Source organism: Nicrophorus vespilloides, unplaced genomic scaffold (genome assembly GCF_001412225.1).
Source record: "Nicrophorus vespilloides isolate i.1.1-1 unplaced genomic scaffold, Nicve_v1.0, whole genome shotgun sequence".
Lineage (NCBI taxonomy): Eukaryota > Metazoa > Arthropoda > Insecta > Coleoptera > Silphidae > Nicrophorus > Nicrophorus vespilloides.
The window spans coordinates 45,226-61,609 of NW_017096481.1; the positions used below are offsets into that span (position 1 = coordinate 45,226).

Below are 16,384 nucleotides of genomic sequence, written 5' to 3' on the forward strand. Positions count from 1 at the left end.
TGTAAATTAGAAATAGAGACTTTTTTCGAATATTTCTTCAAAGTAATGTTTATATTATTTTTATATATTGTTGTGTCCAACTATTATTATTACAATTATTATTGTTAATATAGCCTATAAACGAACTAGAGAAGACATCTACGACGTCTCTTAGTTGCCTTATTTCAACGTTTTCCAAACTGGGAGGCGCTCCTCCCTAGGGAGGCGCAGACTAGTCTAAGGGAAGGCGCGAATATTAGTCACAATGAGCAATTTTTCAAATGACTGCGAAAGTTTTATCTAATTTATCAAATGGAGTAGCGGAGTAGAGGCGCCAAAAGATTAAATATTTTTAAGGGAGGCGTAGTAACATCAAGCTTGGAAACCACTGTCTTATTGTATAAACATATACATAAGCATAAATGAACCTCCATCGTGACCCCGATTGGATACATTTTAATATAAACAAAGGAGACCAAGCGTAAACATTCCCATCGATACTTCTATACCTTTACTCCGAATTCAAGTACTTTTATAAACACATAATAATCATTACACGTAGAATAGTAATCAATCCTCTTTTTCATATAAACAAATCCAAAAAATTTTTGACCCTGGCTCATAATAAACAAAACCACCGAGGCCGAATCCCGTGGGAACGCTTAATCATCAATATATACAAAGCCCTACTCTCAATCACAACTCCCACTCCATAAGAAATAACATTGTAAGTAGAATTTAGAATTAGTTTCAGCAAAACCTTTAAAGATGAACATAGTCTTAAAATAATCTTAATATGATGAGCTGAGACTATGCTGACTATGATGAATCTTAAATCGACCAAGTAACGAATAAAGTGTATGTAAAACCAAACGAATTTCATTAAATTCACAACAACTGAGACTCCATAACAACAATACCAGACAATATTCCATCCAGAATTTCATCCCTAGGACACAACAATATATTATACTTTATACCAATGTTTTCCAAACTGTGATGCGCGGACTAGTCCAAGGGAAGGCGCGAATATTAGTCACAGTGAGTAATTTTCCAAATGACCGCTAAAGTTTTAAATATTTTATGAAATGTAGGGGGAAGGGGAGGCGTCAAATGATTAAATATTTTTAAGGGAGGCGTAGTAACATCAAGTTTAGACCACTGCTTTATATTATTTTAAATCAGTTAAACATCTACAAAAGTCAATAAAATAACAAGAAATATAAAATTATATTAAAAAATATAATAAATTATTAATAAATAACAAAAAAGATACATAAATTAATATAACAATACACAGAAGTATTTTTGTACATTTTAAAAATCAAGACAACTGCTATTAAACTCATTCATAAGTTTTCATAACTATAATTTAAATCTATAATATTACAAAATAACCATTATCAAAGCTGTCTGATGTTTTTGTTCGATTAATGTCAACAAATATTGTTTATATTCCAAGTATTATCAATAACAAATGAATTGTTGCAGTAGAAAAACAACAAAAAATAAAAAAATACAAATACGAACGATTTCAAACAAATCGCAAAAGATTTGTGTTTTTTTTATTATTATTATTAAAGCAATCTATCATCTGACATAAATATCAGCTTTATGAATGTGGTAAAAAGATAATACTATAAGGAATACTATAGAAGAAGGATACTATAATACTTAATGAAGAGATGATCCAGTAACCCCACTTCACATATACAATAATTATTTATGCATTTGCAAATATTGATTTATTGATTATTAAAATCGGTTTAAACCTCTTCAGTCTTCGACAATGGTCTGCAGTATGCATCAGCTCCGTGGCCAGTTGATTTGAGTGATCCTCTAGCCGATGATGGTATCTTGTGCTAGCCTTTACTATTACTTCCTTCACGAAACTGATGTTAGCTTGCTTATGGATCGTTTGTGAAGAACCATGAGGCATTGGTAATTTTCATCAGCGTTTTGGACTGGAATCTCTATATTATATCAATGCTGGTGTTACAGGCAGATCCCCAAAGCTGAATGCCGTAGGTCCATATCGGTTTTAGTATAGCTTTATACAGGAGCACTTTGTTTTCTGTCGATATGCAACAGTGTCTTCCTATCAGCCAGTCCAGCTTCCTAGCCCTTGGATTGAAACATTTTCTCTTGGTTGCTATATGCGTTTTCCAAGTAAGGCGTCGATCTAGCATAGTAAACGTCACATGCACCGATAAACATGTTTCGATAAACTCATGTTTGTCAATCGATTGACGTTACTTTTAGGATATAAACATTAAATCGGTTAACGAACAATACAGATAGACGTTTCACGGATTATGTTCGTTAACAAATCACCCAAAGTATAATTAATTACATATTCACAAATTACCATTGTCATCAGGTTTTTCATCTATACATAACAATTATATGAAATTTATAACAATTAGATAATATTAAAGTATTTACAAATAATACCAAGGTTTTTAAACAAAAAAGAATGTGCGATGGCCGAGAATCGAACTCGGATCAACTGCTTGGAAGGCAACTATGCTGACCATTACACCACCAACGCCCTTATAAACAAATTTGAAGTTATTGCAAATGTGAATTTTTCTTTATTATTAACAATTAAAAAGAAAACACATTTTGCAACAATCTAAACAAAAACATATGGTTTTCTTCATGTGGAATATGAAGTTATGAGAGTACAATAACTTTAATGGCAAAAAATAATGGCTTGAATAATAATATAATGCAAGCTGTCCGTTATTAAAACGATATTTTGAAGAAATTTATATAATTCGAATTTATCATTGAACTGATGATGATGTTTTTCGCAACTTTTATAAAACATCCCGAAGTCACTCATTTCCTTGTAAATATTAAAAGATGGGCTCAACCGGGATTTGAACCCGGGACCTCTCGCACCCAAAGCGAGAATCATACCCCTAGACCATTGAGCCAATGGAAATGATCAACATCACCTTTTGGATCCCCCTGAACCCCATCACCCTTTTTTGTAAATATCACATGAAGGATTCAAAATAGCGACGGAACTACAATGTGCCGGACCTCTTACAAACGAATACTTCGTGATTATTTAGAATAACTTGTAGAATATTCCGAAGAACGGATACACATTAAATCGTATAGTTGCGTCTATTTTATCAACAGCCTTCTTCCGCCCTTAAATATTTGGTTATTATCATAAAACTTAGATAAAGAAACGGTTGTATCTTCCGCATAATCAAAACTGGTTTCCTTTCCTCGAAATAATACTCCCACACAGCACCTTTTCCAAATCGATACATTTTTGTATTATATAATTTAGTCTTATTTGCTAGGTCCAGGGAAGAATACTTACTTTCTAATAATTAACTTAAGAGGAGAATGTAACTCTTAGTTAATAATTCATAAGATCAACACTTGCATAGTTAACTTCTCATAAAAAAGCACTAATATATACAATAAAAACAATTAAGAATATTTCATTTAATATTCATAAACTTTATTTCTTTAGATTTGTTGCCGTTTATCAGAATAAATCCTAATAAGCGGCTGTCCCGATTAACTGGTGTTCCAATTAAGCAACATTTAATGTAGTTGTAATACCAAATATTGTCAAAATTACCAGTCTTCCAAAAGAAAATTTGCTTGGGGGCATTAAATTCAATTTTGTATGAAATGTGTATTTATAAATTTCAAAACACAATTATTATTGTATTTTTCTTGCACTCTCTAGTTTATATGTAAATATTAGTTCCAATACTTGTCAGTCAGTCAGACTTCGGTTAATGATGTATTTCAAGATATATTTGGCTCTTTCCTCTAAAAAAATTGCTCTAAATGGTCTAGTATTCATTTTTTATTATTATTAGATTGGAAAACAATGCAACAATTGAATCAAACAGGTATATATTTCAGGGTCACTGATTTTGTAAATATTATTAATTAATTTCCCTCATCATTAAAGTTTTAATGTAATATAAAATTGCAACTAGTTCGAGCACCAAACAAACAAGTTATGATTGAGGGCTGCCAAACGCAGTTTGGAAGCGCCCTCGGATTTAAACGGACGTGTAATCTTTATTGATTCAACGAATTTTATGAAATATTGTCAGGAATGCGCCAAACCGAGAACGAATATAATGAAAAATTGCGGACACAGAAAAATGCGTTTTCCACCAATCTACATATTCATTACCTCTAGTGTGACTAGAGTTAATTTATCTTTCCTAGTTCGGTCTTGGTTTACTGCTATTTCTGCGTTCGACATTGCCGTAGATGTGAGTGTGTATGTGAAAATGGGACAGCGCGCCAAAAGTGAAAAAAAAAAGATAAATTAAATTGTTCCTTCAACACGTGTTCCTTTTTCCTGTCTCTACAACTTTTCGTCGAGTATATTTTTTTTGCGCGTAGTGTTTTCTTTCGTGCGCCGCTACAAACAGGCACCATTTTTCCGTCGGCCCCGTCAAAGATTCCGGAAATTACGTTACACGCCCCTTTCCTTCCTCAATTAGCACAAACGCGATGCGAAACATCAAAAGAAATCTAGCACGTAACACCGAAAAAAAATTAATAACATACAGCACGTTTATTATGAGAATGCAGGAAAATGGACGCTGGCTTGCTTTTCCTTTTTTCTTTTAAAAAAATATTAATTTAATGCATTTATATCTGTAACTAAGAATTTGACGCATGTGGATTTGTTAATTAATTAGTGAATTTTTAGTATAGATTATTATTATTATATTGTTAGATAAAATTTGTGTTGCAGGAAAATTATTTTACAGGTGTAATTTTTAGAAAACCTGTTTCTAAATTGTTTTGTTTGTGTTGATATCGGCCTCTGCCAATATTATAAATGTACAGAGTGACCCAATTGAACTGCAACTTTCCAGAACCCTCTTTTTTTAATTTTATTTTTTTATTGAAGCACAAGAAAAAAGTGTTGGAAAACAATTAAATTTTGCTAATTCATTTCAAATTTTCGATATGGTCGTCTTTAGCGCGAACTATGGCTCTGAGTTAGTCGACAAGCGAGTCGCACTTTGCACGAATGTGAACATGCGTAAGAAGGTCACACACGAAGAAGTTCTTTCTTGAGCACATCAACACTCCGGTATTTTTTAGTGCTGACAATGGTCTTTAAAATGCCCTATACCGAGAAGTCGAGCGGATTTGCATCAGGTCACTGTGCGGTCGAAATGAAGTGTGGAACAATGTCTCTCATCCATTGTTGGTTAGCGCTTTCTTTGTGTGATGGTGCAAAATCTTCTTAAAACGTCCACTCTTTCTGACTGAAATTTTTGGTTGCCCACGGCTTAAGAGCGTCAATCGACCATCACTAACGTTGACTTCTTGTGGCCATTCGAATGTCTATGTTTTCGTTTGACCTCTCTGCTAAGTAAATTCGATCATTCGAAAACGATATTTGTCAATTGGCCGCGTTGCAAGCACGACAGCTCCTTCGATATATCGAGCCTAGTTTCTTTTAACATTGGTAAGGTCTTGTCCTTTTAGGAACTTCCAAGGCTTCACTTTGTGTTCGATTTTGAGTATTCCTTGCAAGGTTATTTTTTATATGTTCAGCTGAGTAGCCATGTGTCTTCCACTGCGTCGCGGATTTCATTCAATTCGAGCCTTAACATTTCGAACCACTTCTGTTGCAGATGCAGTTTTTGTCCGACCACCAAAATAACATATTACAACTACTAGCTTCGTTATAACATGTTATGGGTCGAGACACGAAAACAATCTTTGGTAGATTTGTTTTGAAGTTGATGTTAAATATAGTACTCAGCCAAATGATACTCTTTAATGTTAGTAATTTATTTTCTTATTTTAACCACTATTTTTTGCCATCAAGGAATATAGTACTCGTATAACTCCAATGATTTATTACAGCGGACACCAACCAGTGGGCCGAAAGAGAATTATGGTGGTCCGCAGAGTAATTTGAACAAATTTGCAATTTTTGTTTTTTATTGTATTCTGATTCAACATTTTTGCAATGTTTGCCTTATAATGTAAAAAGATGTGTATGTTTGATTTCATATTTAGAATCTTATTTTTATAAAAAAAATCATAGTAATGGTCCGAGGAATTAAAAAAAAAATGAATTTAGTGGTCCGCGGAATTCAATATTTTGAGTTTAGTAAGGTCAAAAAGGTTGTCAACCGCTGATTTATTAATTGTTAACAATAAAACAAAAATCAGATTTGCAATAAACTCAAAATTGTTTATAAGGGCGTTGGTGGTGTAATGGTCAGCATAGTTGCCTTCCAAGCAGTTGATCCGAGTTCGATTCTCGGCCATCGCACATTCTCTTTTGTTTTTTGTTAAATTATATTTATCTCGCGTAGTCTGGCAATTGGTTCTGCCAATATCCCGGACTTTTTGAAATATGATTAATCGGAGAACTAAATTTAAATATGTATCTTATCGCATAACTTGAAACCTCTGAAATGAAAAAAAAATGCTAACACATCGCAGTACGTTTTATGACTGACAAATTAATTAATATAATTTTCAAAACTTTTTTGTTGAATATGAAATCTAAGTTCATAAGTAATTTTATTATATATGTGATATTTGAATTTGTTTTACATGTTTTGAGAATTATTATTAATTGAACGTAAACTATCATTATTTTTCTTTTCATAAACTATGTGTGTTCAAAAAATTATAATAAAATTGGTCATGGTGAAAAAACTAAATTTAAAAAAAAATACGGTATAAAATTTCGATTAGATAATTATATAAACTCGCAATTTTGTTGTTAAAACAATTAAGTAACTAATCATATTTAGTAAATTAGAAACAAGAAATACAGTAAAACCTTTTTTGTGCGGTAGATTTACGAAATACATGAGAAAGTGTATCCAAACAAAATAAATAATTAAATTACACATGGAAACATTTTAAAAACATTTAATTTCTCATTGTACATATGGAGAATTTTTCAAACTGCACATACATAATTCACGACTAACAGAATCGTTTGAGCAGGCTGTACATATGCACACTGATAGAAAATATTACAATGGTGCCAAAGCATAATTTCATATATCGCATAAAAAAATCGCATAAAAAAGGATCGCACAGAATCAGGTTCTACTATATTAATTAAGCAATTAAATATCGTAGAGCATATATAAAATGTTTATTCATTAACTTGACGTTTTCATTACCAAGCAATTTTGAAATATTGCCATAAGGTCGTAACATCTTTTAACTCTTTGAGGGACCAGAAATTCCTAAATTTCTAGACCCAACAAATTTCTAGACAACCGAATCAGACAACTTCGTCAACTGAATCAATATCGTATGGTTGATTCCTTCTTGGACATACCAACCAAATTAAATGGTAATTCCTCTTTACTGTAAATTTTCTAAAAAAATATAATAATGCACTCAAAGAATTATAAGTAATGTCTAATAACAAGTCTGTTACGGTCCATAATTATGTAATATGCAAAATAATCGCCCGAGCAGGGACTTGAACCCTGGACCCTTGGATTAAAAGTCCAATGCTCTACCGACTGAGCTACCCGGGCTTGATTTTTTTATTTAAATGTAAAAACAATATACTTAAATGTAATATTTGGATTTATAAAAACAAATGAATATAGTGTAACCCCGTTTAACGTATATAATCCGTTCCAGAATTTCCGGATTTTTACTCTTATAGTGAAAGAATTTTCCCCCTATGAACTAATGTAAAATACGAATTAATGATATAGATTTTCATTGCTATATGTTCATGTTATTTTTATTCTTTGGCTTTTTTTCGGTATACAAGTTTGGAAATATGCGTGATCAGAAATGACACTAAGATGCAACTAGAATAACTACAAGAACTTGTTTTCCCATTCACACAAGGAAAATTTAGTTTACGCTTGTCTCCATTTGTTTATACTACTTGTATAGATCCGGAGTTCTTGTGGTCGTCTCTTTATACTTTTTATATACTAAGGCTCATAGGTCCTTTTGCCCTATTTGTTTTAATTAAGTCAGAAAATAGTTTGTTATCAACAACTAAATATTGTTTAAGCTATATATTTTTAATTAACAGTGATAAAAAGATTCTATTGTATGTAAAATATTATTAATCGATATTTTGCTTCATAATTTCGTGCATATTAGAATATTATGAGAACATAATTTTTATAGTACATAGTTATATACAGTTTAGACTATTGGCCGCAGATTTCTGCCTAATTTATAAATTGTGTATCAATTTTATTAAAAATACTCCGTGAAATATAAAAAAATATAGATTTAATTTGATGGATCAACAATTTTGATGTTCTTCTGATTGGTCTAATGGCTGTCAATATTTCAAATAAAAAGAAAAGCAAGAGATCAAATTGGATTCTGAAATTCAATGTCAATAAAGAAAATAAACACATTCAGAGTTGACGTGAAAGGATGCGAGCGAATGAGACCTCCAAAAAGTGTACGTCTGAAATGGGAAAAAGAACACATGTCCGCTGTGTATAAGAACTGTGAAGTGGCAAGAAAATCGTCGGCTTTTTTCTTTTTTCTGGGCCCAGCTTATCACGTATAAAAAGACAACGAGTCTTTGGGGGGTGCCGCAGCGAAGAGATCGAAAATGGGGACAAAAGCGAAGGGGACAATGCAATTTTAGTCCTGCCCTACGCTCTACGGAGACACTACACGTTGCCTTAAAACAAGTTTTAACAAGTTTTTCGCACTTCAAGCAAGTAATCTTCATTATAATCGCAGGTCATGAAACTCTTTATTTGCTATAATATTAAATTTACAAATAAAAATAAAGGTTCATCAAAAATAAACATTAAACAAGAGGAAATAAAATTTAAAAAAATAGTTTCAAAACAGCGATTGAAAATTAAAACGCAGTTTAATGGCTGATCCATGTCGAAATCGCGCCCCAATTCGAAATAACAATTAGCGGATACCCGACAAAAAAATATTTCATATGATGCAATTGTTGTTTTCAAACAATTTTCATTTGAGAAATAATCAACAATTAAACAATAAAATAAAAGGCGGCCATATTAAAACGATATATTCGATTTGTTACGATTATTAAATAAAATTTTCATCACATAAATTGGTTCTAAAAACTCATTTAACCGTGCTGTTAATTCTATAATAAATACGTACAATATAAATCTGTGCTCGGTATGTGGGCTATTTGGGTGTAGTAAGTGCGAGAGAGATAATGGGATTACGCGTAATAATAATATGTAAATATTTAAATTCAATATTTATGAAAATTATCGCGAATAATCAAGAGCTAGTACATTATTATATTACGGCCAGCATGTTTTTCTCCGAATAGGTTGAATAATAATAGCATATTATAATATTAATATAAAAATATATGTATGGATATTATATGACGCGCTGTGCGGTTATTATTATTGCTCAGGGGACTTATAACATTGATAGATTTTCTATCATATTTGAAGTAGAAGTTTTTAACTAAACTAACTTAACTTATTATTAGAATATCTGAGAAGATATTTGAGACTTTTAAAATTCATTTTGTAAATTAAGTACAGTAAGACCTCATTTAGCGCATTAAACAGAAGACAGAAACTGGAACACGCAACCAAAAATAAACAAATTTTACTTTAAATGTAAGTTGTATTTATAGTAATTTGCATTATAATATATGTTTTATATAATACAAACATTTTCTCTTCTGATATTTTTTTTGAGATAAAATCGTCTAGATCCATTTGTTGCTTTCTTTTTCTTTCATTAAACAATTGTTGGTAGCAGGCGATCGCAAAACTCCACTTCTTGCTTTTGCACTCCTGTCAAAATTTGGATCATTCGGTACAATTTGATCAACGATTTCGGTTAACGTTTCTAAACTTTTTCTAAGAAAATCTGTAGCAAGTTCAGAATCACTATTTTCACGTTCTTCAATTACTTGTTCTGCCAGTTCTTGAAAGTCGTCGTTGGTAAGGTATTAAATACCGCGATAATTTCAATTCGGGTAAATTTTCAACTTTTTTTAAGGTTTCCAGCAGACCATGTTTTAGCAAATCAGCGCTGAACGAGGTCTATCTGTAATTATGTAACTGCATTTAACGATAGAAATATTATAATTTGACTATTGAAATGTGTTTTCTTTCTAAATGTACTTAGTATAGGCGTTAATTAAGTTGGATTAAATAAACTAATTGAAACTTTTGAATATTTTATAAAAACGACGTTTAATTATGTAGATGTTATTGATGAATAATCATGGGTACTACAATAGGCAAAACCCTTTCAGTAATAACTTGAACCAGCGAAGCAGTAAACACAATATGCGGCATATCACATTGTATAATATAAGATGGAGATGTATATGCTCTCCGAGAAATTTAAATTGGCACCCAACATGTTCAACGAAATTGTATGTCTACCACATATACAATGTATTTGGTTTTACAATGTATCAACTCAGATAATAACAATAGAAAATATACGTCAATTAAATTATTCTGCCGTTTTATATACTACGGTCAATAGTCCTTTGTAATATAATATTTAGCACAATATTAAGTTAATAATCCATATAATGTTATATGAATCAATCTGAACCATATTTTGATTATATATTTATACTAATATGATTCAATAATATCAATATACAGTTATACCTCGATTATCGAATATGATGTGTTTCACAAAATTAATTGATTAAACAAAACTTCATTTTCAGAAAAAACTTAAACGAACAAAGAAAAGTTTTAAAATAATCAATCAACATATATACAAATATACATTCTTTAAAAATATGTAAATGTTGTGCATTTTTATCTCTTTATTTCCAGAATTGCCTTTACTAAGTTATGCATTTAACACTGATCGCTTAACAATTCTTCATAACATATGCACATTTTCACTAAATACAATAAAACGTTTTTTAGTTTTATCGAAAGAAATTTTTTTAATGTCGTCTCCATTTTTTTTTCTTTACTAATACAAGTTTTCAAAATCTTCCACTGAAATTTTTAACTTAACAAAAAACATATTGTAATTATATAATAATAATATATAAATTGACATATCTCTATTTGCTTGTATATATATTTTAACAAAATAAACTATCGACTTTTGTATCAATATGACTTCCAGATATAAAAAAAAAACATATTTCAAAATTAATCGTATAAGAACATGATAAATATATAGAGCAATTTATAATGTTGTTGTGCCTATATTAGTAAAATATCATAAATAACGTAGGATAATGAGATAAAAACTAACAAAAATAATGCTACATGAAAAATCCAGCAATAAAATATAAAAACAAAACAAACGGCGTTCAGCAGCAGAAGAAGACCAAATATTTCAAAATATGTAAAGATAAAAATATTAGAATTAATTTGCGAACTGTTTGACGGTTAATGTAGAAATAACAACCAATACAAATCTTATTTCGCTCGTTTATCAAGTTAAAAGTTATCATTATTTTTTTACTAAGTTATTCTAAATCCAATAATAGTGTGATGTGTGATGTATTTAATTACTTTGCAAATATAGGATAAGTCTACTTTTCGCCCAAAATTATCTATTTATATATAAAATAATTAAGTTGAAAGCGGTCGATCGTAACAACAATAAGTTGTTAATTAAAAATAATAGCTGCATGTAGGATGTTGTTTGTGTTTACTTATCGGAATGAATGTCGGCTTTCTAGACGGTATGATAATGTTGCGCTTACACGATTCGATTGTTATCTATTATATCTCAGTGGGACAACAATCAATAACAAAGCGCGCGAAATATTTATTAGACGAGAAGATCCGTCCTTTGTCTTAATGTACAGAAACAGATGCAGCTATAGATACAATTAGGGCATCCAAAATTAATAGTTTTTTTTTCTATTGAAAAAAATCATGTGATAGTACTACGAGTTATTAGGAAGCAATTATTTTATAGTATGTTTAAAGGGGTAACCTAATAAGTTTTAATAATACTAATATAAAAATCTTTATTAGTCACCAAATGTAACCAAAGGGTTATCGACCTAAGTCTTTCCGCCCAGAGACACAATAAAATATAAATTGTCACAAAAAAATCATACAAAAAAAAATGGCATTTAAAGCTTTTGGTCTTGTTCGAACATGCATCCGTTGCGTGAGTGAATTATTGACACCTGGTGCAAGGCACATGTATAGGAGGCGGTGGAATACTCTCTACAAGCCCGCATGTAGGAGTCTCTGGAAGGACGACGCACACCCGGTAATGATGCACATCTTGTAGGTAGATTGTCCCGTCGCCCTGGATACGATCTTCTTGCAGAACCTATGTTCTACCCCAGATAACTTGAGATGCTCGCTGATTTCAGCGTCGGTAATGTCCAGGTCCATCCTTGTGAGGACACAAGACAGAGACGCGTTGTGGCCGTGTATTTTTGGCTCCTTCGGAGGAACACACTCGACGAAGGACGAGATGTGGCCACTATCCCGCATATCGGTCAGATACGCAACGACCACAGCCTTAGGGTTGTCTGACTTCAAAATGAAGACTGTCTTCGTTTCCAGAATAACATCGTTTCTGTTGCCGGCCCCCTCGGCCACAATTTCGAAAGTTGCGATCTCGATATCGCCACGCGCACGTTTATCTTGAAAGTGTTCAAAGATTTTTTGTTTGCAAAATACTTATCAGTTGAGATAGCAGGTGTTTGTGGCATTTTGAAGTCCTCGGCACTGCCATCTTTGGTTTTCTTTGTAATAGTTTTTTTTGCGGATTATTTCTTCGGTCTTCCGCACTTTCGCTTTCCCTGCTCCCAATCGGAACCCGTGGCCTCCGAAGGGCAAGATGATGAGTCGGTGCCCTCTGATTCCTGCTCCATGGTCACCAGTATGAACTGCGATTACACAGCACACACTCGATCCCAAACGAAGCCAAAAACAAGAAATATTTCTTATCACAAGCTGCTATCGAACACGTCTGTACTGCTCCGTGTCCTGAGTCGAACTGTAAGTTTTAATAAAAGTTGAATACATTAATAAAAAAAATAGAATCGCAAATCCCAAAAAAAAAAGAAGAAATTTCTTATCCAGTGTTGTAACATACATAAACCAACATATTATAGTATTTGAAAAACGTTTCCTAAAGCATCTACAAAACGGGATTTATAACGGATCATCAGTTTGGATTTTGAAAAGAATATAGTACGATAGAAGAAGTTAATCAATTACTTGATGTCAACGGCCAGAATCTGAAAGAGATATTGCTCAGCTTTATTCTTTGATTTGTCACAGACTTTCTACAAAGAATAGAGGTTTACTTTAGACTCTACAAATGAATATTCCACATAATTTCTATGAAGTCTTGAAATCCTACCTAAATGATGGATTTTTTTATTGAAGGATCCTGAATCCTTTTGAATTCTACATGGTAGTGTCCTGGGTTCAATTTTATATCTTCTATATACAGCAGATATACCAATAGACAGAATAAACATGGAAACATTTGCAGATGACACAGCAATCACGGCATCAGATGAAAGTCCCATGAAAGCATCTCGACACCTCCAAGATGAGCTTAATCTGTTGTGGATCAGAAAATGGCGAATTGGTATAAACCAGTCAAAATCGCTGTATATTACCTTCTCCTTAAAACGATACACAGTCAAACTCAATAACGAAGTAATTCCAACTCCAAGGGTAAGATACTTGGGAATGCTAATATGATTTTCATAAGAAATTATGGTTATCTATTGTCAAAATGTATCAGCAATTTTAGTAATCATAATGTCCGAGAAAACTGGCTAACCCAGTGGTTTTCAAACTGTGCGCCGCGAATTCTCGGCTGTGCTATAGGAGAGCAAAAATTGAAGAAAAACAGTTATTAACATAAAGTTCGCTCTGCAATAGACCAATGTTTTAACTTGGGGCGCCGCGGAAATATTCTGATATATTAAGGGCACCGAAAGCCAAAAAAGTTTGGGAACCGATGGGTAACCACTAATTACTATGCAATAAAGAGAAATTTATTGTAAACTTATAATGTTCATGTATGTATACAGAATATAACATAAAAAGAAAATGCACTTTTAAGATCTATAATTGTAATTGCATTTATAATGCTGTTCTCGCGTAATCATGAAAGGTGATAGAAAATTGATGAGCGGACGTAAAATGATCGTTTATAATAATGTGTAAGTTTTAATTTAAACTTGGAACTCCCAACAGTTGACATATTTAAAATGTTAACTTTTTTATATACAATCGCTCCTAACAGATCAAAAAACACAGTACAAAAGAATATAAAAGCAGATAAAAAAAACAATTAATTTAAATTTATTATTTTAAATTTTAAGAACCTAGAGTAGTGGTTCCTAACCTGTTTGTGCCATGTCCCCAAATCCTTTCTAAAATTCTTATGTCCCCTATGTAACATATGTCTGTCAACAGTGTTTACATATATGTGTCAGTCCGGAGACTTATTGAATGATGTGTTACATACGGTTAAAGTCTAGATATGTTTAACCCCTTAGCAATCAAATTGCCCGCCTCTAAAGCCGTGTGCCCCAAGTTGAGAAACACTGAGCTAGAGTGTACATTGTATCTCCTGCAAATTTTGATCTATTAGATATTTCTGATTTCAATCAATATAGTTTTTATTTGCTTTTGTCTGGACTATTTTCATACTTACATAATTATTAAATAATTAAATTAGAAATATAAATACTAAAAAATAAACTACATGTAAATGTATCTTTTAACAGTCGGATTGTGTAAACACTATATTTGTAAATGTAACTAATGTACATGTCAAAGTACCAGAGACACAAGAGCTGTAGATATGTGTTTCGGCGCGCGACTTTACGCCCAAAACTTCGAACAGCCGCAAAAGAGAATGTCTTAATTGCGCGGAGCCACATATGTAATGTCAAACATTTTAATTAGTGCCTCGACACCGACGCTATCTTCTCTTTCACAGACTGTTGTATTTGAACAAAACCACCCTCGCTCCTACCACATACACTCACATACATATATACACGAAACGCGCACGCATATACACTTAACACTAAATGCACTCTGGGAAAATTAAAAAGATATATAAATGTACATACTTCCATACGAAAATTGTGGACGCAGGCAGCTCCAAAGGCCTAATTAGTGGACGGAAAAATCTAGTTATACACGAAACGAGATGGACCGTACTTTTTCGAATTATGATCTGATCCGTATACTTTTAGAGCTTAATATGTTGCTCCGTTTTAAAAGTATATGTAAAAAAAAGAACGTATGTTCATAAAACCTTTAACATAAAAGTACAACCGACCGGAGTTTTATTAACTTTCCATTTGCGAACCAAGAAAAAATTAATGTTGTTTTCGTTCAAGTAGACCGTCAATAATAATATTTATATGCAAAATTATGAATTAAAATACTGTCTATATACTGGGTTAAAACCATATTAAACCTTTCAACTTTATTTATCTTGCGACATACTTGATTCTTAAATTAAACTTCCGCGGCACACTTAAATTTAATAACTACAAATTAAAAAAAAAATTGAATATATGTATGTTAATTAATGAAATATATGAAATAAACATAAAATAACTATTAAATTAATTTTGTAGACTATACCAGAAAGTAATTAACAACTATTAAACTTATTACGCGTACATTTTATTGCAGTTTATAACAGTATTTATGAATGTGAAAAATGAAATTATTTTGCATGAAATAATTTATATTTAATAGATCGATCGTACAAAGCATTATGCTCTTTTGATTTACTCTTTGTTTGAAGTGAACTGAAATGAAGTTATCTTTAATTAAATAAATGGAGAAATATAATATAATACTTTAACACTGCATATAATAACTTAGTTGTTCATTAGATTGGTTTATATTTTGTATGAAGAATAATTGAATTTTTGTTATAACAATAGGTTGTTAGTAAATCATTAAGTATTATAATATACTATTAGATAATTATGAATGTTGCCAATATAATGTCGTGTCCCGGGGATGGAATTCTGGACACAGTGGAATATTGTCTGTTGTTGTCGTTGTGGGGTCTCAATAGTTGGGAATTTGATGAAATTCGTTTGGTTTTACATAACTTTATTCTTGGTCTTCTGCTGAGACTATGCTCTTCATATTTACGTTTTACTAAGACTAATTCTAAATACTTATTATACTTACAAAGTTTATTCTTATTAATAAGTTGTGGGAGTTGTGATCGGGTGTAGGGTTTTTATATATTGATGATTATGCATTATTATAAAAGCGGGACAAATTCCTATGCATTTATATATATGAAAAAGATGATCGATTACGATTGTACGTGTAACGATCATTATGTGTTTATAATAAGGACTTGAATTCGGATTAAAAGTATAGGAGCATCGATAGGAATGTTAACGCTTGGTCCTCTTTGTTTATATTAAAGTGTATCGAAC

The 16,384-nt window shown here is 31.7% G+C and overlaps 4 non-coding genes across 4 annotated transcripts; 1 reads left to right on the forward strand and 3 right to left on the reverse strand.

Moving 5' to 3' along the window:
* Positions 1-2,458: 2,458 nt before the first annotated feature.
* Positions 2,459-2,530, reverse strand: Trnag-ucc. The gene has a single exon. It is a non-coding gene; the product is annotated as a tRNA-Gly (tRNA).
* Positions 2,531-2,849: 319 nt separating this feature from the next.
* On the reverse strand, positions 2,850-2,921 carry Trnap-ugg. Its single transcript has one exon. It is a non-coding gene; the product is annotated as a tRNA-Pro (tRNA).
* Positions 2,922-6,208: 3,287 nt separating this feature from the next.
* Trnag-ucc lies at positions 6,209-6,280 on the forward strand. The gene has a single exon. It is a non-coding gene; the product is annotated as a tRNA-Gly (tRNA).
* A 1,164-nt stretch (positions 6,281-7,444) lies between these two features.
* Trnak-uuu lies at positions 7,445-7,517 on the reverse strand. Its single transcript has one exon. It is a non-coding gene; the product is annotated as a tRNA-Lys (tRNA).
* Positions 7,518-16,384: the final 8,867 nt, after the last annotated feature.